This window comes from Mobula birostris, chromosome 28, assembly GCF_030028105.1.
Source record: "Mobula birostris isolate sMobBir1 chromosome 28, sMobBir1.hap1, whole genome shotgun sequence".
Taxonomy (NCBI): domain Eukaryota; kingdom Metazoa; phylum Chordata; class Chondrichthyes; order Myliobatiformes; family Myliobatidae; genus Mobula; species Mobula birostris.
Genome location: NC_092397.1, coordinates 23577853 through 23597176, shown reverse-complemented (window position 1 = coordinate 23597176; position 19324 = coordinate 23577853). Strand labels below are relative to the sequence as shown.

Below are 19324 nucleotides of genomic sequence, written 5' to 3'. Positions count from 1 at the left end.
AAGGTCATGCTGCAACTACACAGCGTACTGGTAAGGCCGCACCTGGAGTGTTGTATGCAGTTCTGGTCTTCATATTTGGGGAAGGTTATACTGGCTTTGGAGGCAGTGCAGAGGAGGTTCACCAGGATTCGAGCGATAAAGCGGTTAACCTATGAGGAGAGATTGAGTCGCCTGGGACTATACTCACTGGAATTCAGAAGAATATTAGGGAATCTTATAGAAACATACAAACTTTTGAACGGGATAGATACGATAAAAGTAGGAAAGTTGTTTCCATTGCTAGGTGAGACTACAGCTAGGGGATAATGCCTCAAGATTCAGGGGAGAAGATTTAGGACGGAGATGAGGAGAAACTCTTTTTTCCCAGAGAGTGGCGAATCTGTGGAATTCTCTGCCCAGGGAAACAGTTGAAGCTTCTTCACTAAATATATTTCAGATGTAGTTAGATAGGTTTTTACATAGTTATGGAATTAAGGTTTATGGGGAAAGGAGGGTAGATGGAGCTGAGTTTAAGGACAGAACAGCTATGATCTTATTGAATGGCGGGGCAGGCTCGATGGGCCGAATGGCCGACTCCTATTTCTTATGTTCTTAGTTCTTTAAACGCTCGCCCACTTCAACATTAAATTTCGTCCCCGCAAGAATATCAAATTCCTACCCTAGGAAACCAATTCTGACTATCTGCCCAATCTATGTCTCTCATAGCTTTATACTTCATAATTCGGTCAATTTCCTCTCAGGCTCTAACACTCCAAAGAAGGCAAACCAGCTCAAACACTTTAATCAGGCAACAACCCGGCCGGCAACGCTTTACAAATTCTGCCGATCCTTCCTGTGAAGTGTCCTTTCTTGTAGAATATGCAATAGATTCTGAAAAGGATTTAACGGGAAACTCTTGAGGGATGTTAATTCCATTCCTAATGCACGAGACAGTGAATGATAATTAATGAATCAATTTTACACTCACACCGTGATTAATTGGCCCTTGCAGTTCTACGTAGATCGTGTCTATGTCAGAGGTTTATTTGTTAAGTACTCTAAATTGTACAACCTGCGATGGCCAGGAATCGAATCCGGGACAACTGCTTGGAAGGCAGCTATGCTCACCACTATACCACCATCGCTCAATAACGTTGCAAATGTTTGGAGTACTGAGGTGTCTCCCATAGTTCCATGTGACTCGATCAGTCCCCGAGCTGCTTTCTGTCGGATCATTCCTCACTCTGCGTGGAAGCTGAACGTAAAGCTGCTGATCCCAGAGAACATCGAGGAACTAGAGAGGGAGGATAGAGGTTGGAGAATCTTGAAAGCCTTCTTTGATTCCCCGGTTCTCTGGTGGGAAGCCATCAAGGAGAACATCAACAGGTTCTTCATGGGCAGGGGTATCCAGAAAGCAAGGCAGGAGCAGTAGGAACTGTGTAAATTCCAGAGAGAGTTACAGCAACTTCTTCTCCAGTCGAACGGGGTGGATATCAGGGAGGAACTGCGAGAGGTGAAGGGCCGGCAAGCCCAGCACCTCGCCGCCGAATCCTCCAAGATCATCTTCCGATCAAGGGTCCAAACCTTGGAGCAGGACGAGACGTGCTCACTCTTCTTCTTCCAGAAGGTGCACAGGGGGAGCTCTGTGATCCACAACCTTATGGAAGAGGACGGCTCAGTTCCGCCCTCGCAGACCGACATAGTGAGGATCTGCAGGACCTTCTCTGCCGGTCTGTATGGCGAAAAGGTCACAGGCTCAACAGCCTCCCGCAGCTTCCTGACCGCTATCAGAGGTCTTAGACGACGGCATGCGAGAGAGTCTGGACCAGTCACTGACCCTGGGCAAGCTGACAGGCTCCGTCCGTTCCTTTGAGTCGAGTAAAACTCTTGAAGCGACGGCTTACCGGCTGAGTTGTACTCGGTTCTGTGGAACTGGATGGGCTCAGACCTGCTGGAAGTGTACAACGCCATGCTTCTGGCCGGCTGCAAGTCAGAGTCCATGAGGAAGGGCATCATCACCCTCATCTACAATCAGAAGGGGAAAGGGAGAACATTAGGAATTGGAGGCCCGTCGCCAGATCTCACCAACAGGCACCAGGACCTCGCCTGGCTGGCGGTGAGAGGGGCTCTCTCAGTCAAATCCCTCCTGTACGCCCGGAACGTCGTTTCCACACCCCACTGCCCACGGGAGGACTACAGTGAGGGAGAGTCTGTGACCCACCTCCTTGCATACTGTCAGGTCGCACAGAGGGTGTGGAGGAGGATGGACGGGCTAGTGTCACGTTTCATCCCCAGCAGCTGTGTAACAGAGGACTCTCTGATCTACGGGCTGTTCCCGGGGACGCACACGGAGACCAACATCCGGTGCTGCTGGCAGATTATCAACTCAATGAAAGACGCTCTTTGCTCGGCCCGAAACTTGATGGTCTACAAGAACGTAGAGATGTCCTTGGGAGAATGCTGCCGACTGACACATTCTCGGCTGCAGGAGTACGTGCTGAGGGACGCACTGAAACTCGGTGCAGCCACCGCAAAGGGCCCGGTGGGGATGGAGCACTGTTTAGGGTTCTTCTCCCGCGGGAGTGGGAGGGGTCGGGAGCGGGGAGTATGCCCCTCAAATATGGTGTGGAAAGAGTAAACAACAGACAGCCACTTGGGTGGCTAAAAGTGCAAATATGGAGCCTGGAATGGAAACACCTCTGAAGGATTGAGAGTCATTGAATGGTTTATTGTGCATAATTTTATTTTTGAATAAAGTACTTTTGAAATAAAAAAATGTGCAATTAAAAAGAGACTACAAAGATCTCTGTGAAGTTTCCAGATATCTGCTATCTTGCCTCATTCACTCAATAGCCGGGGATGTATCCCATCCAGTCCTGGTGAGAGTCCCAACGCTCCCGCAGCTTGTTGTCAACGTGCACTGGAATAGCAGAGTATCCTTTCTGAAAATTCTTTACTGCATCGCTTTTTGTTTGAGGAATACTGATGTGAAATATTCATTTCGTGCTTTCCCCACTTCCTCAGGCTCCAAGCATACGTTCTCTCCTCTGCCCCTGAGTTGTTCTACTTTCCGACCTGCTCTGTGATGTCCCTCTTGTTTTTAATGTGTGTGCAAATTGCATTGGTATTTCCCCAGTCTTGCTTTGCTAAATCATTCCCACTCACCAGCATCATTCGGCACTACAGATTCTCTGTTTAATTTGCATATTGCTGTCTATTTATCGAGGGCATTGTCCAATATCCACTTCCTAAACTTTCCTCAAGATTCATTTTCCTTTTTGGCTGAATTTTCAACATTACTGAACTGCTCAACTTTAAATGAATCCCACTGGTCAGATGTGAGTTTACCCAATCTCAGCAGCTCACAGTCTCCACTCTGCCCGTTTCCTGACAAACAGAGTTCTCATCAGATTGCCCTCAGATTAATAAATACCCCAAGGTTGTGTCCTTATTTGGCAATGACGGCTGTCAAAATAGTTTCCCACAGAAAATCATCAGGTGCAAGGCTCATGCCCCAGTGCAAGGTCTCTGAAATGTCTCGAATATATCTGCTTCTAACACTACCCCTAGATGCGAATGCCATTCATTTTCTGTGTATAAAAAAAAATAATCTAAAGCATTTTCCATTTTTTTAAATTCCTCTATCACCTTGAAATTATCTAAACTCGGTTTTGCCACTTCCGCTCCCAGACAAATACTCTGTCTACTCGATATTTGCCTTCCAGCATCTTATATACCTCTTTTAAGTCACCTCTCATCCTGCTTCTCTCCAAAGAGAAAACTATTCCCATCCTCAACATGTCCTCACAACACATCATTTATGAAGTTCAACTTAAATTTACTGTCAAAATTTACACGTGTTCCCACATACTACCCTAAGATGCATCTTCTTGTGGTCGTTCATAGCGAATACCTGTGGTTCCATGGTGTAATGGTGAGCACTCTGGACTTTGAATCCAGCGATCCGAGTTCGAGTCTCGGTGGAACTTATTTCCTGGTTCTGCCAAGTGACGTGTCCATTTGTGAACATACTGGATTGTTCGTGAAAATTTTGATCACTCCGCGTCGGGGGGGAAGGTCGAAGGGCCGCTTTGCCCGAAGGTCGGCAGGTCGGGTCTCGGTGGAGGGAGGCCCCACGGAAGGACTGAGTTTGAGCTGTCGCTCTCCTTGACGCTGACAGAGGCTGTTTTCGAAATTCTGAGGCATATGTGATTGTTGGTGTGGACGGTAGTTTATATTGGTCTCTTCCAGTTGTTTTTTTTTTATGTTTTTTTTTTGTTAACGATCCTGCTTCCCTCCAAAGGGAAAAGCTCTTGTCATACTCAATCTCTCCTCACGAAACCTGCTCTAGGAAGTGCAATGTTTAAAATAAATTTATTGTCAAAGTTCACACGTGTCACTACACGCTAGCTTGCGATTCAGTTTCTTACGATCGTTCACAGTAAATACCTGTGGTTCCATGGTGTAATGGTGAGCACTCTGGACTCTGAATCCAGCTATCCGAGTTCGAGTCTCGGTGGAACCTGTTTCTTTATTCTGTCAAGTGAGGTGCCCGTTTTGTATGTGACAATTTTGGTCACTCCCCATGGGAGGGTGCGTCGGGCCGCCTCCAGCAAAGAGAAAGAGCCCAGTCTTCGTCTATGAAGGCCCCACGGCAGGACTCCATGACGTCCTCGCTGATTTTCGAAGTTCGAAGATATGCAAGATAGTTAGTGCGGACGGTAATTTATATTGGTCTCCTTAAGGTTTTTTTTTTCTCTGTGTTTACATTCTTGGCTATTTGCTACTTTCTGAGTGGGGGTGGTGTTGAAGGCTAATATTCTTGTTGGCGTTTTTTTTTTCTGTGTTAGCCGTGTTAGATCTGTTAGATTTTTATGTGCGGGCGAGGTGTCAGGTGTTTGATGTATATTGACGCTGTTTTCTGTGTAGGAGGAACTTGGAGATTAGAGGTTTGATATTTCAGATGTTGTGTACGGGTGGGAGATCACTTACAGTTGTGCGAGGGTGGCGTTGGGATTTTGGGGTTTGCGAGTTCCAATTCTTTTTCCTTGCGTGCGAGAGGTGATGACTTTTCATTCAACGATATTGTTGCTGTTTGATTCTGTATTTCATTGTTATCTGGAGAAGACGATTTTCAGAGTTATATTGTGAGCTCATCCTTAGGGTGAGTAAAACTATCCCCTGTTTTAAAAGCCTGATCGTTGAAGCGTAATAGCTATTCCTGAACCTGGTACTATCGGACGTGAGGGCTCGCATAATTTCTTGATGGCAGCATCGAGAAACGAACATCGCCTGGATGATGGGGTCCTTGATGATGATGCTGCTTTCCTTCGGCAATGCTCCGTACAGATGTTCTCATAGTGGGGAGGGCTTTACCTATGCTGGACTGGCTGCATCCACAACTTCTTACGGTCCACTTCACTCAGTGGCATTGGTGTTTCCATACAGATCATGATGCAACCAGTCAGGATAATCTCTGTACACCTACACAAGTTTGTCAACGTTCGAAACGACATTTGCACAAACTTGCGTAGAATTGGCTGTGAATGTTGGTAAGTCGTTTCGGGGTGCGAACAAATTCTGTTCCTCTAAGCCTCTACAGTACGAACCCAGTCAACATTGTGGAAACTACAGTCACACACTATCTGTTGCTTTTACAACATTCTATAACATTCCTACCTTTCTGTTCCTTTTTCTCCTGCTGAAACTTAAAAAACCTCTGCAAAGTGAAGCACACAATATCTCCAGTTTCCTCTTCGTGAAATCTCTCTTCCATCCTGAAAGAATCCCAGTTGGAGGGAGGTGATTGACCGTGGCCACGTATTGCTCTCCACTATCAGGGTTGTACAAGTTTCAGTGCTTGAAGCGCTGGGGTTGTACTAGTCTTCAACGGTGGAGTACAATGTAAGGTGGGTTCAGGTCTGTGTGCACTCACACAGCGCTGAGAATTTTATAGGTCTACGTCCCCGTACCGAAGGTCTATATATTGCAAATTACTTTGTTTTGTGTGTTTTCAGTGTTGCAAGTGGCTGGTGTACAGTGTGCGGAGTTTGGTCTGTGTTTGATCGTGTCTTCACTGTGTCATGTCTGTCTTTATCTGTACAGCAAATGGATGCTACTGGAAAACTGTGTCCCCACAGAGTTGTATTGTGGTTGCTGGGGTCTGTGTCCCTGTCATAGAGTGGAGAACAAAGTGGGGTTTATTATTGTTAAATGTAAGATATTTCCAGGAATGTTACAGTTCTCTGATTACACAGCGCAAAGCCAGTTAAGTGTCTACGTATAATAACAATCTCTGTCACTTCAGTACTGGTCAGTCACTGTGAAAGTCTTTGTATCAACGATTATCAAGGCCTGTTTCTTAATAACTTCCTGCCAACAGTTGTAGAGGTCTGTGCCCTTACAGAGCGGTGCGGGCTGTTGTAAAGATGTATCTTCTTACAGTGCGGTGCCTCGTGTTGTAAATGCGTTTGCCCTTACCGTAAGATGCTGATGATGTCTATAGGTCAAAGGTAGAGTGCTGTGCTTTTGTCATTGGTGGAACGTTTTGATAAAACTTCGTACTTGTATCAGAGTCTTGTGCTGGTCTGTGTCTTTACTGACCTGTACTGTGCTCCGGCAGCTCAGTGTGCTTGGAAGGTAGTGGCAGACCTTTACAGAAGTGTGTCCTTATTACACGAACTGACCATATACACTTGGGTAGATTAGAAGTCTCCTGGAGACTACACTGAGTTTTTCAGACCATTAGTGGACAAAAGATCACTGTGGAATGGGGTAGACTAGTAAACCAATGTATTATATACAAGCTTTTGGTACTACATTCCTACTGTCCATTTCCCAGTCTCTTCCCACAGCTCGGCATGCTATTTCCTCGAAGGACCTGTCCAGTTCCTCTTTGAACACACTGAATGGTTGTTCCCATCAGCTCGGCAGGCTATGTGTCCTAGATGAGAACCACAGTCAAAGCAGAAATAAGGGTTTCGTCACTCTCTCCATTTGATCCTTTGCCCAATGGTGCTGTGATCATTCATCAATAAACAGTGAACAGTACAGCACAGGAAGAGTCCCCCCGGTTCACTCTGTGTCTGTTGACCATGATGCCAGTTTAAACTGCATGTCTGCATGCATGTGGTCTGTGGCCCCCAATGAACTAAACCCCCCCGAAGGATTTACCCACCTTAACACTCTTTGAGAGACCCAACACAATCTCCTCCTTAGAATCAACACATCTTAGAATATCAGCCTACCCTTTCCTGATCTCGCTTTCCTCCCTGACGTTTCCCTTGGTAAACACCAATGAAAAGTGTTCATTTTGTATCTCACCTTCTAACTATGCAAACACTCCCGCCTTTGTCCTGGAGTGGTGCTGCTGTTTCCGTAGTACTATGTTTTCCCCCTAGATCCATCCAATTTGTGCTGCTAAACAGGACATATGACGGTTTTTATTTAAAAAAAAATAAATGCAATATCTCTCATTACTCTGAGCTCCTGAATGTCACCAGACTTCTCTTCCTCCCTCAGAGGGACAGGGAAGCCCTGAAATCTGACCGGCTGGACTGTCAGAGACTCTCACATGCCAGGCATGGATTTAACCAACACATTCAGCTCTCAGACCGCTCTCTACGATTCCTGCCCAATTCGGCTGCAATTCGCCTTCCTAAGTTTACGTTCATCCACATGCAGTTCCCATCATGTCCTCTTCAACGACCATCTGACAACCTCCAGAATTATGATCATTAAATCTCTCCCAGTGAAACTCATCTTGCTGGGCCCTATTCCAATGCCAATCAGGTATGTCTCTCTCCCCGGTGCACCATCTACATACTGTTTCTTCCTGAACACGCGTAAAAAAAAAAAATGTCCAATCAAACCTGGGACTGTAAGGGTGTCCCAGTTATTCTGGGCAGATTATTCAAACGCTGCAGCTCCTCTGTTGTTTTTACATCAGCCTATGATCTGCCGATTTATCTGTTCGCCTGTCTTCCGGGCTACACGGAAGTTGACAGTGTAATCGATTCACAGTGATTACAGCTATCCTATTCCTAAATTCTACCTGCCTTCTGTGTCACCGGGTTCAGATATGGCCCAAGTGCGGAGTCAGAGACACTGAAGCAGGTTGATATTTCACAGACTTTAATGAGAATAGTGTTAAAGGAGAAGGAAAACATTGAACAGGAGGCCAAACACGGCCGTTAGCTAAAACCCTCAAATGGTGAACTAAGCCTACACTGCGCCTGAAAAGAACAACTAAGAATAAAACGAATAGCGCTAGTCTTCAGAGTCAATTGACCTGACTGGCCAATTTCTCGGCAAAGGCCGAATGCAAACAGACAGAAAAGAGCTGTTGTACTGTGTCCAAGACTCGACAAATTCTACGACGGAATGAATGGAGTTAAATACTATCACAATGAAATAATAACTAGCTGACACTTGCATATTCACGATCGTAAATGCCGAATCTGATGCCCTGCCGAATCCGTGGTTGCGACAGGACCCCCCTCTCTATGCGCATCCCCTGAGGCACCATAACCTGTGTGCGCTAGAAGTCCCCGATGAGAGACTTGCCCAAGATGTCCTTCAGTGATGCTGGTAGACAATTGCCATGGTGTGCACTGCCAATATCGGAGGCAAAGACGGCCATGCAGAGACAGAAACAAGAGCTTTTACAGAGGTAGCTCGACCAAGTGACACCGTCAGAGGGATCATTTTCAAAATGAGAACTCTCCGGTTGGAGCAGATCGGGCATCTGCTTCAACAATAAAATAACAGAATCCTGGAGCCTATGAAAATTAACATAACAAACTGAAACAGAAAGCACAGGAAACCACATGACAAAGAGCGAGTCGCTCGAGAAAGACGAAAGGAGCTGTTAAACCTTTGATAACTGTTGTTAATCAACATTAAACAATTCTGGTGGTCTAAAAACCTCAGAGCCCAATGCTCTCTGATGCCCCGCACATGCCTGAAGCAGTCACTACAGGACCACCCCCTCCCGATAGCTGGCACCTGATGGCGCAGGAAAACCTGAAAACGCGAGAGCCAGGAATGACTCGAGAGACCTAGAGAACTTTAGAGGGAGGCACGAGGAACTCGAGAGGAAGGTCGACTCGGCGATCCCGAGAGACTGAGACACCTGGGAACCCCAGTAGACTGAGATCAAGAACCCGTAGGCGGGGCAGAGAGAGAGACTTCGGTGTTCACGAGGTGGGGAGGGCATTGAGAAACCCTGAGCACATGAATAAGCCTTGGAAACAACCGGAAAAATAAAACGTTTAGGAACATAGAGAAAAGCCCTTGGGAAACCTTGAAAACATGAAACTTGAAACCAAGAGAAGGAACCTTTTCAAATCTTATAGTGTTTTATCTTTCACAATTTATTCCAGAGGCAATTAGAATATGAACTCAATTTCCAGATCAAGACAGCATAGGTAGGTTTCTTTCATCGCTATGCTAGCTATTTCTCTATAGATCTGTTTAATTTGCTACATGACAATTCAGTTTTCCCAGTCTGCACCATGACTGTACCATGACTTTCATCATGAGGTTACTTTACTTGTGTATCTGCACACTCCAGTCAGGGATCAGCTTTTGGAGTATGGCTTTTCCAGAATTTACACTACTGACGTCAATGATGATTTGTTGAATCAATTGAAGAGCTTACTTGAAGTGCTCATTTGTTATGCAGACCTGAGACATGGAACCACAAAGCTGGGAACCTGGGTATTTGTGACTTGAAAAGCTTAGAATGGATATTGAAGCAACTCAATATAGACTAGAGAATTAGATATGTAGACTCGAGACTCTGGGAATGTAGAGTCTGGAGACGCACTGAGAATAAAGTTACCCTCTCCTGACGCCACCAATGTCAAAACGTCACTGTTCAAACTTTGCAAGATCCTTCTGTCACGATGGAGACAGAGAAAGGGGTTTATACATAGGAATTCTAACGGAACATTGTTGCCTCGCCGAATCACTCTGACCAATGAATCTCATGGCCAAGGTCAGCTGCTCTCTCTCTCTGCTGGGTCCATCATTGTGTGGTTTGAGACTTACTGTCACCGGCTTTGGATATGGCCCAAGTGTGAGGTGAGAGACACTGAAGCAGATCGATATTTCACAGAATTTAATGTGAACAGTGTGAAAGGGAAAAGGAAGCAATAAACACTCTGGCCGTTAGCTAAAAGTCTCAAATGGTGAATGAAGCCAACACTGCTGCTTAAAATAACAATTAAGAATAAAACGAATACCGCTCGTCTTCAGAGTCAATTGACCCGACTGTCCAATTTTTCAGCAAAGGCCGAATGCAAACAGGCAGTGAAGCGCTGCTGCACTGTTTCAAGTCTCGGCAAATTGTACGATGGAATGAATGGAGTTAAGTACTATCGCAATTAAATAATAATTAGCTGACATGTGCATATTCACGAGCGCAATTGCCCGATCTACTGCGTTGCCGAATCCGTGGCTGTGACATTGGCTTACTGCAAGTGCCAGCGAGATTTCCTTGCCGCTGTGACATTGTTCCTCATCAGCAGAGCTGCTCCGGAATCTCTTTTAGCCTCCTCTGGGCTGTCTGAATCATATGAATCCTAGACTGGTTAGAAACCAGTCCAGTCCTTCTGTCACCCAGATCTCTGTAATCAACGAATCACCGCGCCATGTGCTAATTCAGGCGCTAAGTACGTCTGCCTTAACAGTTCTGCACCCTGCACTGATATAAACACACTTCAGCCTCTCGGTGCCACCGTGCTCATTAACGTGGCTGCGTTCCGCAACCTCATCTCTACTTTCCGCTCAACACTACCTGCTCACCTGCCGCTGTGATTCCCAGAAAACCACATCCCCATGCGTACATGTCATAGTTTTCTCCGTGTGACGTCTCATAGTGTCATTTGATATTGCAGTCGTTTGCCGCAGCCGCTTGTTGCGAGCAGATCAGACACACAGGTTTGCTGTTGTCCTCACAGAAGAAGAAACGAGCTTTCCAATTATCGTTGAATATCTGACCTTCGATGACAACTTTTATTTTCTTGCAAAGCATTTTGAACCACAGCAGCCTTGCTACAGGTGTTACTTGCCTGAGTACTCTGACTGCTCATACTGTGTCTGACGACGTAAGTGGAGCCCTCGTGGTCTTCAGAGCAGGGTGGAAGGTGCTTATGCACAGCGGGCGGTTAACTGCCGCCTATTGTTTTCTAAGTACACACAACAGCTGCCGGCGAAGCAGGCGGCACAGACAGCGGTGGGAGCTGGAGCGGCTGCCGTACAGACGCATAATAAATGGTCGTGAATGTACTTTTATTCCACAAATCATCCCGCGGGCCTGTAGTTTGACACCCCTGTTCGAACGGGATCCGCACTGATAAAATCAGCGGTGTTCTCAGATATATCAAAGATGCTTTGCATCATTTCAGTCCAATAATTGCACAAGTTCCACGGCTCTCGGCCAACAGGAAGTTTAATGCTGTTCAGATTTGAAAGGCCATGATGCAGCTTGCTGCCACTTTGTTAGAAATGTCTTTGATGACCAGACTTGTATCATGTAGCACTACAGCAGTGTTGTTAGCCGATCACTGCAACACTGGGGTCATACTGATGTTCTCACGATCCCGTCTGGTAGGTCCCCAGAACAGGAACACTACAATCCAGTTACAATCATCAGTCTCCTTCGTGCTTCAATGCTGGCAGGTGTTAGTATTTTCTGCTACAGACTCCAAATATCAATAAATATTTGACAGCTTTTGTTCAGGCCAAAGACTCAATTTAAAGGCAAAGAGGATACCCTTGGCAAACAGCAGTGAGCCTGTCATCCAATACTGCAAGTGCCATTAACAGAAGTTATAGGATCACTGGTGACATGGACATTGCACGTACTGTTACCTAAATCTGATCTCATCACCCCGTAGTTGCAGTAACAGACTTCACCCTCATCCTCATGAAACAGCTTCAGAGCTGAGGATTTATGCAGTCCATGATGAGAAGTTTATTGCCATCGTTCAAAGCAGTTCCATTGGCAAGTGTGATTTCTCTGGGCAGTGCAGTCCAGTGCTCCCTTCACAGCTCTAATCTTCTTATCAAAGTGGTAAACAGAATCAAACTCAGTACAATTGAAGGGTAGAGACTGCACTGTTATCCCACTTTCCAAATGTATAGACCTCTTACAGCACACTCAACAACTCGACCGTTTAGCCCCAGCATGCATTCATAACTAAGGGTCATGTTCATTGAGTGGAACAGGAGCTGTGCTGCCTCGTCTGTGATACGAGGTACTCAAAAGACTTACAGTATCCACTAACATTTCTCCCAGTATCGGATCAGGAGAAGAAGCCATCAATTCCAAAAATTGACATGGGGGCTTACATCAGGTGCTAATTTACAATGGGCAGAATTACAATTGTACAGATACTACAGTACAGTTTGGGAAATAAACTTCATAGTCTCTGATGGTGGTGGCGGTGGAGGCAGGCAGACAGGAACAAGGAGTTTAATATTGAAGTGGCACCAGCCATGACCTCATTAAATGACAGAGCAGGTAGGAGGGTCTGAATGGGAGCTCCTGCTCACAATTCGGATGTGTGTGTGTCTGTATGTCCCTGTGGTGTGGTGACCAGTGCTACATCTGAGATCCCACTTCCGTTTATGCATTTCCAGTAGAGTTCCCTGCTCTGGCACACTGTGCCTTCAGACAACAAATGCAGGTCTGCTCTATGCCTTCTTCACCCATCAACTGACTGCTGACTGCTGTCAGGGACGTGTCCTCATGTTCTCCAGGGACCCTCTGCCCCTGCACACTTCTCCATATTCCTCCATGTACTGTGTGTCCCCGGCCTTGTTTGTCTTCCCCACCTATATCTCCTCAGTTCCCCAGATTAAATTCCATGTGCCTCCTGCCTGCCCACCTGCTCAATCCACTGGCCTTTCCTGCAGTCTTCAGCTTCCCTCCTCACGATCTCCCACACGGACAAGTATTGTCACATCTGCAAACTCCTTCATCAGGTGCCCACACTGACAGCAGAGTTTCCCTCACTCCCTCTCACCGAGACAGAGTGGGATCCATTTGTACTTTGCCTTAGATCCTATGGGATCGCTCTGCGCTGTGGGTTTTATCTAACACGTCGCTGACATCCATGTGGATGACATCAAGCACACTGTACAGACATCAAACAGTTGTGGATAGGAACAGGACATTCAGCCGACTATGATTCCAAATTAAACTGATCCCTTCTGCCTGCACAGGATCCATATCCCCCAATTCCTGCAAATTGATCTGGTATTAAAAAGCTGACAACTTTGCTACCACTCCCATCCCAGGCAGTGTGATCCATGCACCCACCACTCTGTAAAACATCTACTTTAAATTTTACTCCTCTCCCCTTAAAGCTATGTCCTCGAGTATGTGATGTGTGAACTCTCAGAAAAAAAAAGATGCGCACTGTGGAACCTAACAATGCTTTTCAGAGTTTTATCAAATCCTGTCAGGTCTCTCCTCAGGTCCAATGCTCCAGAGGAAGCAATCCAATTTTGTCCTTCTGGTCCTCACAGCACATCCTCCCCAGGCCAGGCAGCATCCTGATAAATCTCTCCTGAACCCTCTGCAAAGCCTCCACATTCCTCCTGCAACTAGAACTGCACACGACACTCCAAATGTAGCCTGAACAGAAACTCTACATCTGAGTCCGGACTTCCTGACCCTTGTATTCTGTGTTTCTGATGATGACGGCGAACATACCGTACACATTCTTTACCACTCTGCCTGTCTGTGTTGCAACTTAGACCCCCTGATCAAACTGTGCGTTAATGCTGTAAGGGTCCTGCCATTAAATGTGTATGTTCCCTTCACATTTAACCTCACACTTGCCAGGATTAAACTTCACTCTCTTCATCAACTCTCCTGAAAAATAATCCAACAACATCCAACCTTCCGATGTTGAGAATAAATCTTCTCTCAGCAATGATTCCTGGTGTCGCTCGGAATTATCTCCAGCAATCCTCTGAGCACTGCCTGGAAGTTGACTGGCCGGTAATTACTCAGCCCATCCCCATTTGCCTTTGTAAACATGGACACAATGTCAGCAGCCTTCAATCCTCCCGCAGCCAGAGAGATTGGGAAATGATGTGCAGAGTCTCTGCTGTTTCCACCCATCCTCCTCTGAACCGGCCTGGATGTGTTTATCAGCGCCAGGTGAATTATCTGTTTGCTATGATGCGGAACAATATTTCTTCCCCCGATACGTCACTGTCCTCTGCTGCTTCTGCTCCTGATCCTCAGCCTATTCAGACCCTTGCGCCTGCTCCATGGTTCGATAAGGTCACTGCTGGTCTTATACCTCAGCACCACCTTCTGCACTAACCAGAGATACAGCTCGGATGGGTTGAAACTAACTTGACAGTGGGATGGGAAACGGAGTGAGAGTGCAGAACACGAGGTAGTTTACAAACACAGTCAATGTGTAGAGAGACTCTTAGTAAGGAAAGGCTGATGGTAGGGCAAAATTGCAGTCAACGGGGTGATTTGCAACATAAAGGGAGGACAAAATCAAAAAATGAGCATACAAGACTAAAGTTGATGTATTTGAATGTGTGCAGTATACATAATAAGATTAGTGAATTTGTACCACAGTTACAGAATGGCATGTATTATGCTGCAGGCATCACTGAATTATGGCTGAAAGAAGATTATATCTGGGAGCTTAATATCCAAGGATACATATTGTATCAAAAGGACAGGCAGGAAGGCATAGTGGGTGGTGTTGCCCTGTTGGTAAAGAATGAAATCAAAGCATTAGAAAGAAGTGACATAGGGTCAGAAGATGTTGAACCATTTTCGATACAGCTAAGGAACTGCAAGAGTAAAAAGACCGCAATCAGCATTGTTTTCTGAAGGGAAAATCTTGCCTGACAAAACTGTTGGAATTCGTTGAAGAAATAACAAGCAAGATAGACAAAGGAGAATCGGTTGATGTTGTGTACTTGGATTGTCAGATGGCCTTTGACAAGGTGTCATGCCATACAGGAGGCTGCTTAACAAGCTACGCGCCGATGGTGATACAGGAGAGATACCAGCATGGATAAAGCAGTGGCTGGTTGGCACAAAGCAAAGAGAGGGAGTAAAGAGAGCCTTTTCCAGTCACTAGTGGTGTTCCACAGGGGTCTGTGGTGGGACCGATTATTTGTATGTTACATGTCAATGATTTGGACGGTGGAATTGATGGTTTTGTTGCCAATTTTACAGACGATGCAGAAATAGTGGAGGGGCAGGTAGTTTTGAGGAAATAGGGAGTCTACAGGAGGACTTAAAGAGATTAGGAGAATGGGCAAAGAGCGGAAGATGGGTCAGGATGCGCGTATATGGGAAGTGGGCAAACTATCCCTCTAGTGTTTGTAGATCTCGTACTGGAGATGCAGTATCACTTCACCCTGCCACGTTGATTTTGGCCCACGTTGTCATCGTCTCGGTCCCCGACTTGCCTTTATTGGGATCTTCCTCCTCGTTAACCTCCGTGCTGGAGTTTAAGTTAAAATGGTGGAGTTATTGCTTATGGATAGTGTTTTGGGGGTGGGGGTTTTATAGGGACTGGGTGCTGTGATCTGGGGGCTGTGCAGTAGCTAATTGAGGGGAGTTGTGGGGAGGGACAGACCCGGGGTAGAGTTAGGTAATGGGGGTGGAGGATTCACGGCGAAGGGAGGTGGGATGGGGTGGCAACTGCATTTAGGGGACGGGGTGAAGGTTTCTGCGGGATCTTGCAATAGGGGGCAGGGCTGAAACAGGAACCAAACTGCTGCTGATATTAGGTAAATTTGGCCACTTGATGGGGTGAGGGCTTGGGTTTAAGGGGGTGTGTATGAGGGTTGGAGATGTTAGGTTTAGGGGTAGGGCAAAGGACTGTCAGGTAAGCCCTTTTGTGTGGTGTGGCTTGGGTTATTTGGGTGCTGTCCGGTTTAGTTTGGGTGCGCAGTCCATTGGAAGTTAGAATTAGGGTGAAGTGTAGGGTTGGGAATGTTTATCAGGTGTCGTGGTGCTGGTGATGTGGGGTGAAACTGGCTCCCTAATGGGGAGAGGGCCCGCGTTTATGGGGGCGTGCAGGAGGGTTGGAGATGTTATACTTAGGTGTATGGCTGGGTGGAGGGGCCACAGGACTTTGTGGTGGTGGGAGGAGTTGAAAGAGCACCCGGTCTGATGATGAAGTGGCGTGAACTTGGCCCCCGGTGGAGAGAGGGCTCAGGTTTATGGGGGTGTGTAGGATGGGTGAAGTTTTTATGTTTAGGGATATGGCTGAGGAAAGTGGATGCAGGCCTCCCCATTTGGGGGAGGGGAGAAAAGGAGCATGGGGCCCAGTGTTAAGTAGGTCCCTTTGCTGGGGTGTGTCCAAGGCTAACTAGAGTGTGTGGTCCTTTGGATGTTAGGATTAGGTTGGGGGTTAGGGTTATGGGATGTCCGGTGGGTGGTGGGAGTTAGAGCTGGTGATATGAGGTGAGATTGGCACCCTGTCGGGAAGAGTACTTGTGTCCATGGGGATGCATTTTTCCCAAGGGGGGAAGCTGGGGGGTTGGGGTGAGTGTTGCGTCTGGATCAAACTGATCGTTACGAATCTATTCTTCCGAGTGGTTATCCCTTGTGGAGTTATAATTTCGAACTTTATCCCTCTCTATTCTGTTTAGGTGTTTCTATCTGGGAAATTAGTTTCTGTTCTAGTTGTTCGGCTCTATTTCCAAAGTAAGACATACCTTTCCTATTTAATGGTCACCTGTCTTAACTTTGTTTCTGGGTGGGTGACTGAAGGGGATTTTCCTCTTCCTCTCTACTCTGGTTTTCTCAATAATTTTCTTAATTATTGGGTGCAGTGTTGGCCAAATGAAAAACAAAACATTAGTCCCAACAAGTCCGTTAGTTTCAAGGACTCCGCTGCAGGAAATTCAATTTCCGGTCATATCGAACGGACAGATTCCTGATCAAAGACAACCCCGCTCCTTTCCCTCCTCCATCGGGCAGAAAGCACAAAAGCCTGAAAGGACGTGTCACAAACTCATGGATAGTTTCAGTCCAGCTGTTTTGTCTATTGAATGGTTTCTTAGTACGATAAGGTGTACGTTTGACCTCACAGTCCACCTCGTTATGATACTGCAGCTTATTATTTACCTGCACTGTGCTTCCCCTGTCGCTGTTACACTTCAGTTCACCCGGACTTCTGGTTTTACTGGCTTGAGCTCAGAAAGTACAAACGTTGTAATAATAATAATAATAATAACAACAATAACAACAAAGGAATATTGTCGATAGCATGAAATGTCGAGTTTGAAAGTGAGTTGTGGAAACAGTGTTGGTGTGAGTGAGGTTGAATGAATTGATCCCTCTGGTTCAACTGGCGATAACATAAAATTAAACATGAAATACACTGGTGCCCTGTAAGAGTTTCTGTTGTTTGATCGTCCATGTACAATATATTAAGTTTATGTCAACATGAATGTAAGCAAGGCAGGTCGTGATAGTGTTCTGTTTTCCATATGTGGATTTTTTTAAATCTTTAAATGAATGTATTAGGCACAGCACGGACGGCACAAAACGGACAGCCAAGGCCACTGGATCAAAAGCGTGCCTGGATAGTTTGGAACACCACCATTTCGGATAACAGCCGAACAGCAGCTGACCGATTGCATAGTAGAGGCCACCTGAATAAAAGCAAAACACATGGACACTTCCTGGTTTTGAAGGCGGCGAACAGAGATCGGTGCTTCGACTGGCTTTTTACAATCTGTATCCCTGGGAGGGATCAGGGAGTCAAAACCGATATAAAGACGTAGTCGGCAGGATTCGAACCTGCGCGGGGAAACCCCAATGGATTTCTAGTCCATCGCCTTAACCACTCGGCCACGACTACAAGTTCTTCACAGCTGGATTCAAATCCCGGAGTCAAATGAACGGGGTTGATCCTGAACTAAAAGCGGGGATTGCTGGAAATATTCAGCAGATCTGTTAGCGGCTGTGAAGAGAGAAACCGAATTCGCGTTCAGCTCAATGACCTTTCACCAGGAAATCAGTCACTGAATTGGATGGAGTCTCAGTCAGAGCAGAGCAGGATCGGGAGATGTAGAATCCTTGTGGGGGGATTAAGAAGCTGTTCGGGTAAGAAGACCCCGATGGGAGTTTCTTTATAAGCTTTCGAGTTGTAGCCATGGATGTGGTCTACAATATACAGCGGGAGATTCTCTTTGTCTGCTGACTGTTATTTAGTTTATAAACACAGGAGATTCTGCAGATGCTGCAAATCCAGAACACAGAATGCCGGGGCAAGTCACCAGGTCTGACAGCATCTCTGAGGAGGAGGAAACAGTCCATATTTCGTGCGCAGATGCCCGTTGAGCTCCTGCTGCATTTTGTGGATGCTACGTCGGTCAGTCTCGACGTGACCAGCAGCGACCGCAGTCTGAAGTGAACCGGAGAATACACCCACAGTCCAGGATTTATTTTGTCCAATCCCGAGTCTCGTTCACCTCCCAATCCGTCCATATGATCGAATGAAGGTCAGAATTCCGTCAGTTTTCAATAGTCCGCAAATCACTGGGTCTGAATGTGAAAGTGAGCTTCTGTCAGCAGTTCTCTCTCTCCTCTGTAGAGTCCTGCCGTCGGATGTCTTGCGATTCTCGTACCAGACGGTTTAGCAACTGGTTAGCGCTCTCTCAATGATGCTCCTGTGAAATAAAAACAGATTGAAGAGGGGTTGGGGAAGTCTCACTGAAGCCAGGAAGTGGACACACCGGTGCGCTTTCTTGCTGTTCCCTGTGGCGTTCAGAGGGCGGGTTTGGTGGTCCACTCTCTCTCTCTCTCTTGAGGAGCCGTTTATTTGCGGTAATGAGCGGTCAGCCTGCACCTTCCAAATGAATCATCTCTTTGGTCTTGTCCACGTTGAGACTCAAAGCATCATTCTACCTCCTTTATGTGTGCCGCTGTATCGCGGTACCGTCATTGTGATGACTGCAAACCTGACGATTGGGATTGAGTTTTGCAATGTTCAAAATTCAATGCTCACCACGCGCGTGGAGATGCCGGGGATCGAACCCGGGACCTCATACATGCGAAGCATGCGCTCTTCCACTGAGCTACATCCCCACTTAAAATACAGAAGTGTTCAGGTCCAAACCTTCCTGCATATCACAACTGAGCAGTGAAACACAGACAATGGCTGATGGCCACAGTCATTCGGCCCCGAGTCTGCTCCACCATCCAGTGCGATCATACTTCATCCTTGTTCAGTTCTCTTCCCGAGCATCATGATAATTTTTTTGTGGAATGAAACCAAGTAGACTCCAGCAGAATGATCACGGAAAATAAAGCATGTGCCACGTTCTGAAG

General features: G+C 46.4%; 5 non-coding genes across 5 annotated transcripts; 2 read left to right on the top strand and 3 right to left on the bottom strand.

The window, feature by feature from the left end:
* Window positions 1-1052: 1052 nt before the first annotated feature.
* trnag-ucc (transfer RNA glycine (anticodon UCC)) lies at window positions 1053-1124 on the bottom strand. The gene has a single exon. It is a non-coding gene; the product is annotated as a tRNA-Gly (tRNA).
* A 2772-nt stretch (window positions 1125-3896) lies between these two features.
* On the top strand, window positions 3897-3968 carry trnaq-uug (transfer RNA glutamine (anticodon UUG)). The gene has a single exon. It is a non-coding gene; the product is annotated as a tRNA-Gln (tRNA).
* A 464-nt stretch (window positions 3969-4432) lies between these two features.
* On the top strand, window positions 4433-4504 carry trnaq-cug (transfer RNA glutamine (anticodon CUG)). Its single transcript has one exon. It is a non-coding gene; the product is annotated as a tRNA-Gln (tRNA).
* Window positions 4505-17770: 13266 nt separating this feature from the next.
* trnas-aga (transfer RNA serine (anticodon AGA)) lies at window positions 17771-17852 on the bottom strand. Its single transcript has one exon. It is a non-coding gene; the product is annotated as a tRNA-Ser (tRNA).
* A 1157-nt stretch (window positions 17853-19009) lies between these two features.
* Window positions 19010-19081, bottom strand: trnaa-cgc (transfer RNA alanine (anticodon CGC)). Its single transcript has one exon. It is a non-coding gene; the product is annotated as a tRNA-Ala (tRNA).
* Window positions 19082-19324: the final 243 nt, after the last annotated feature.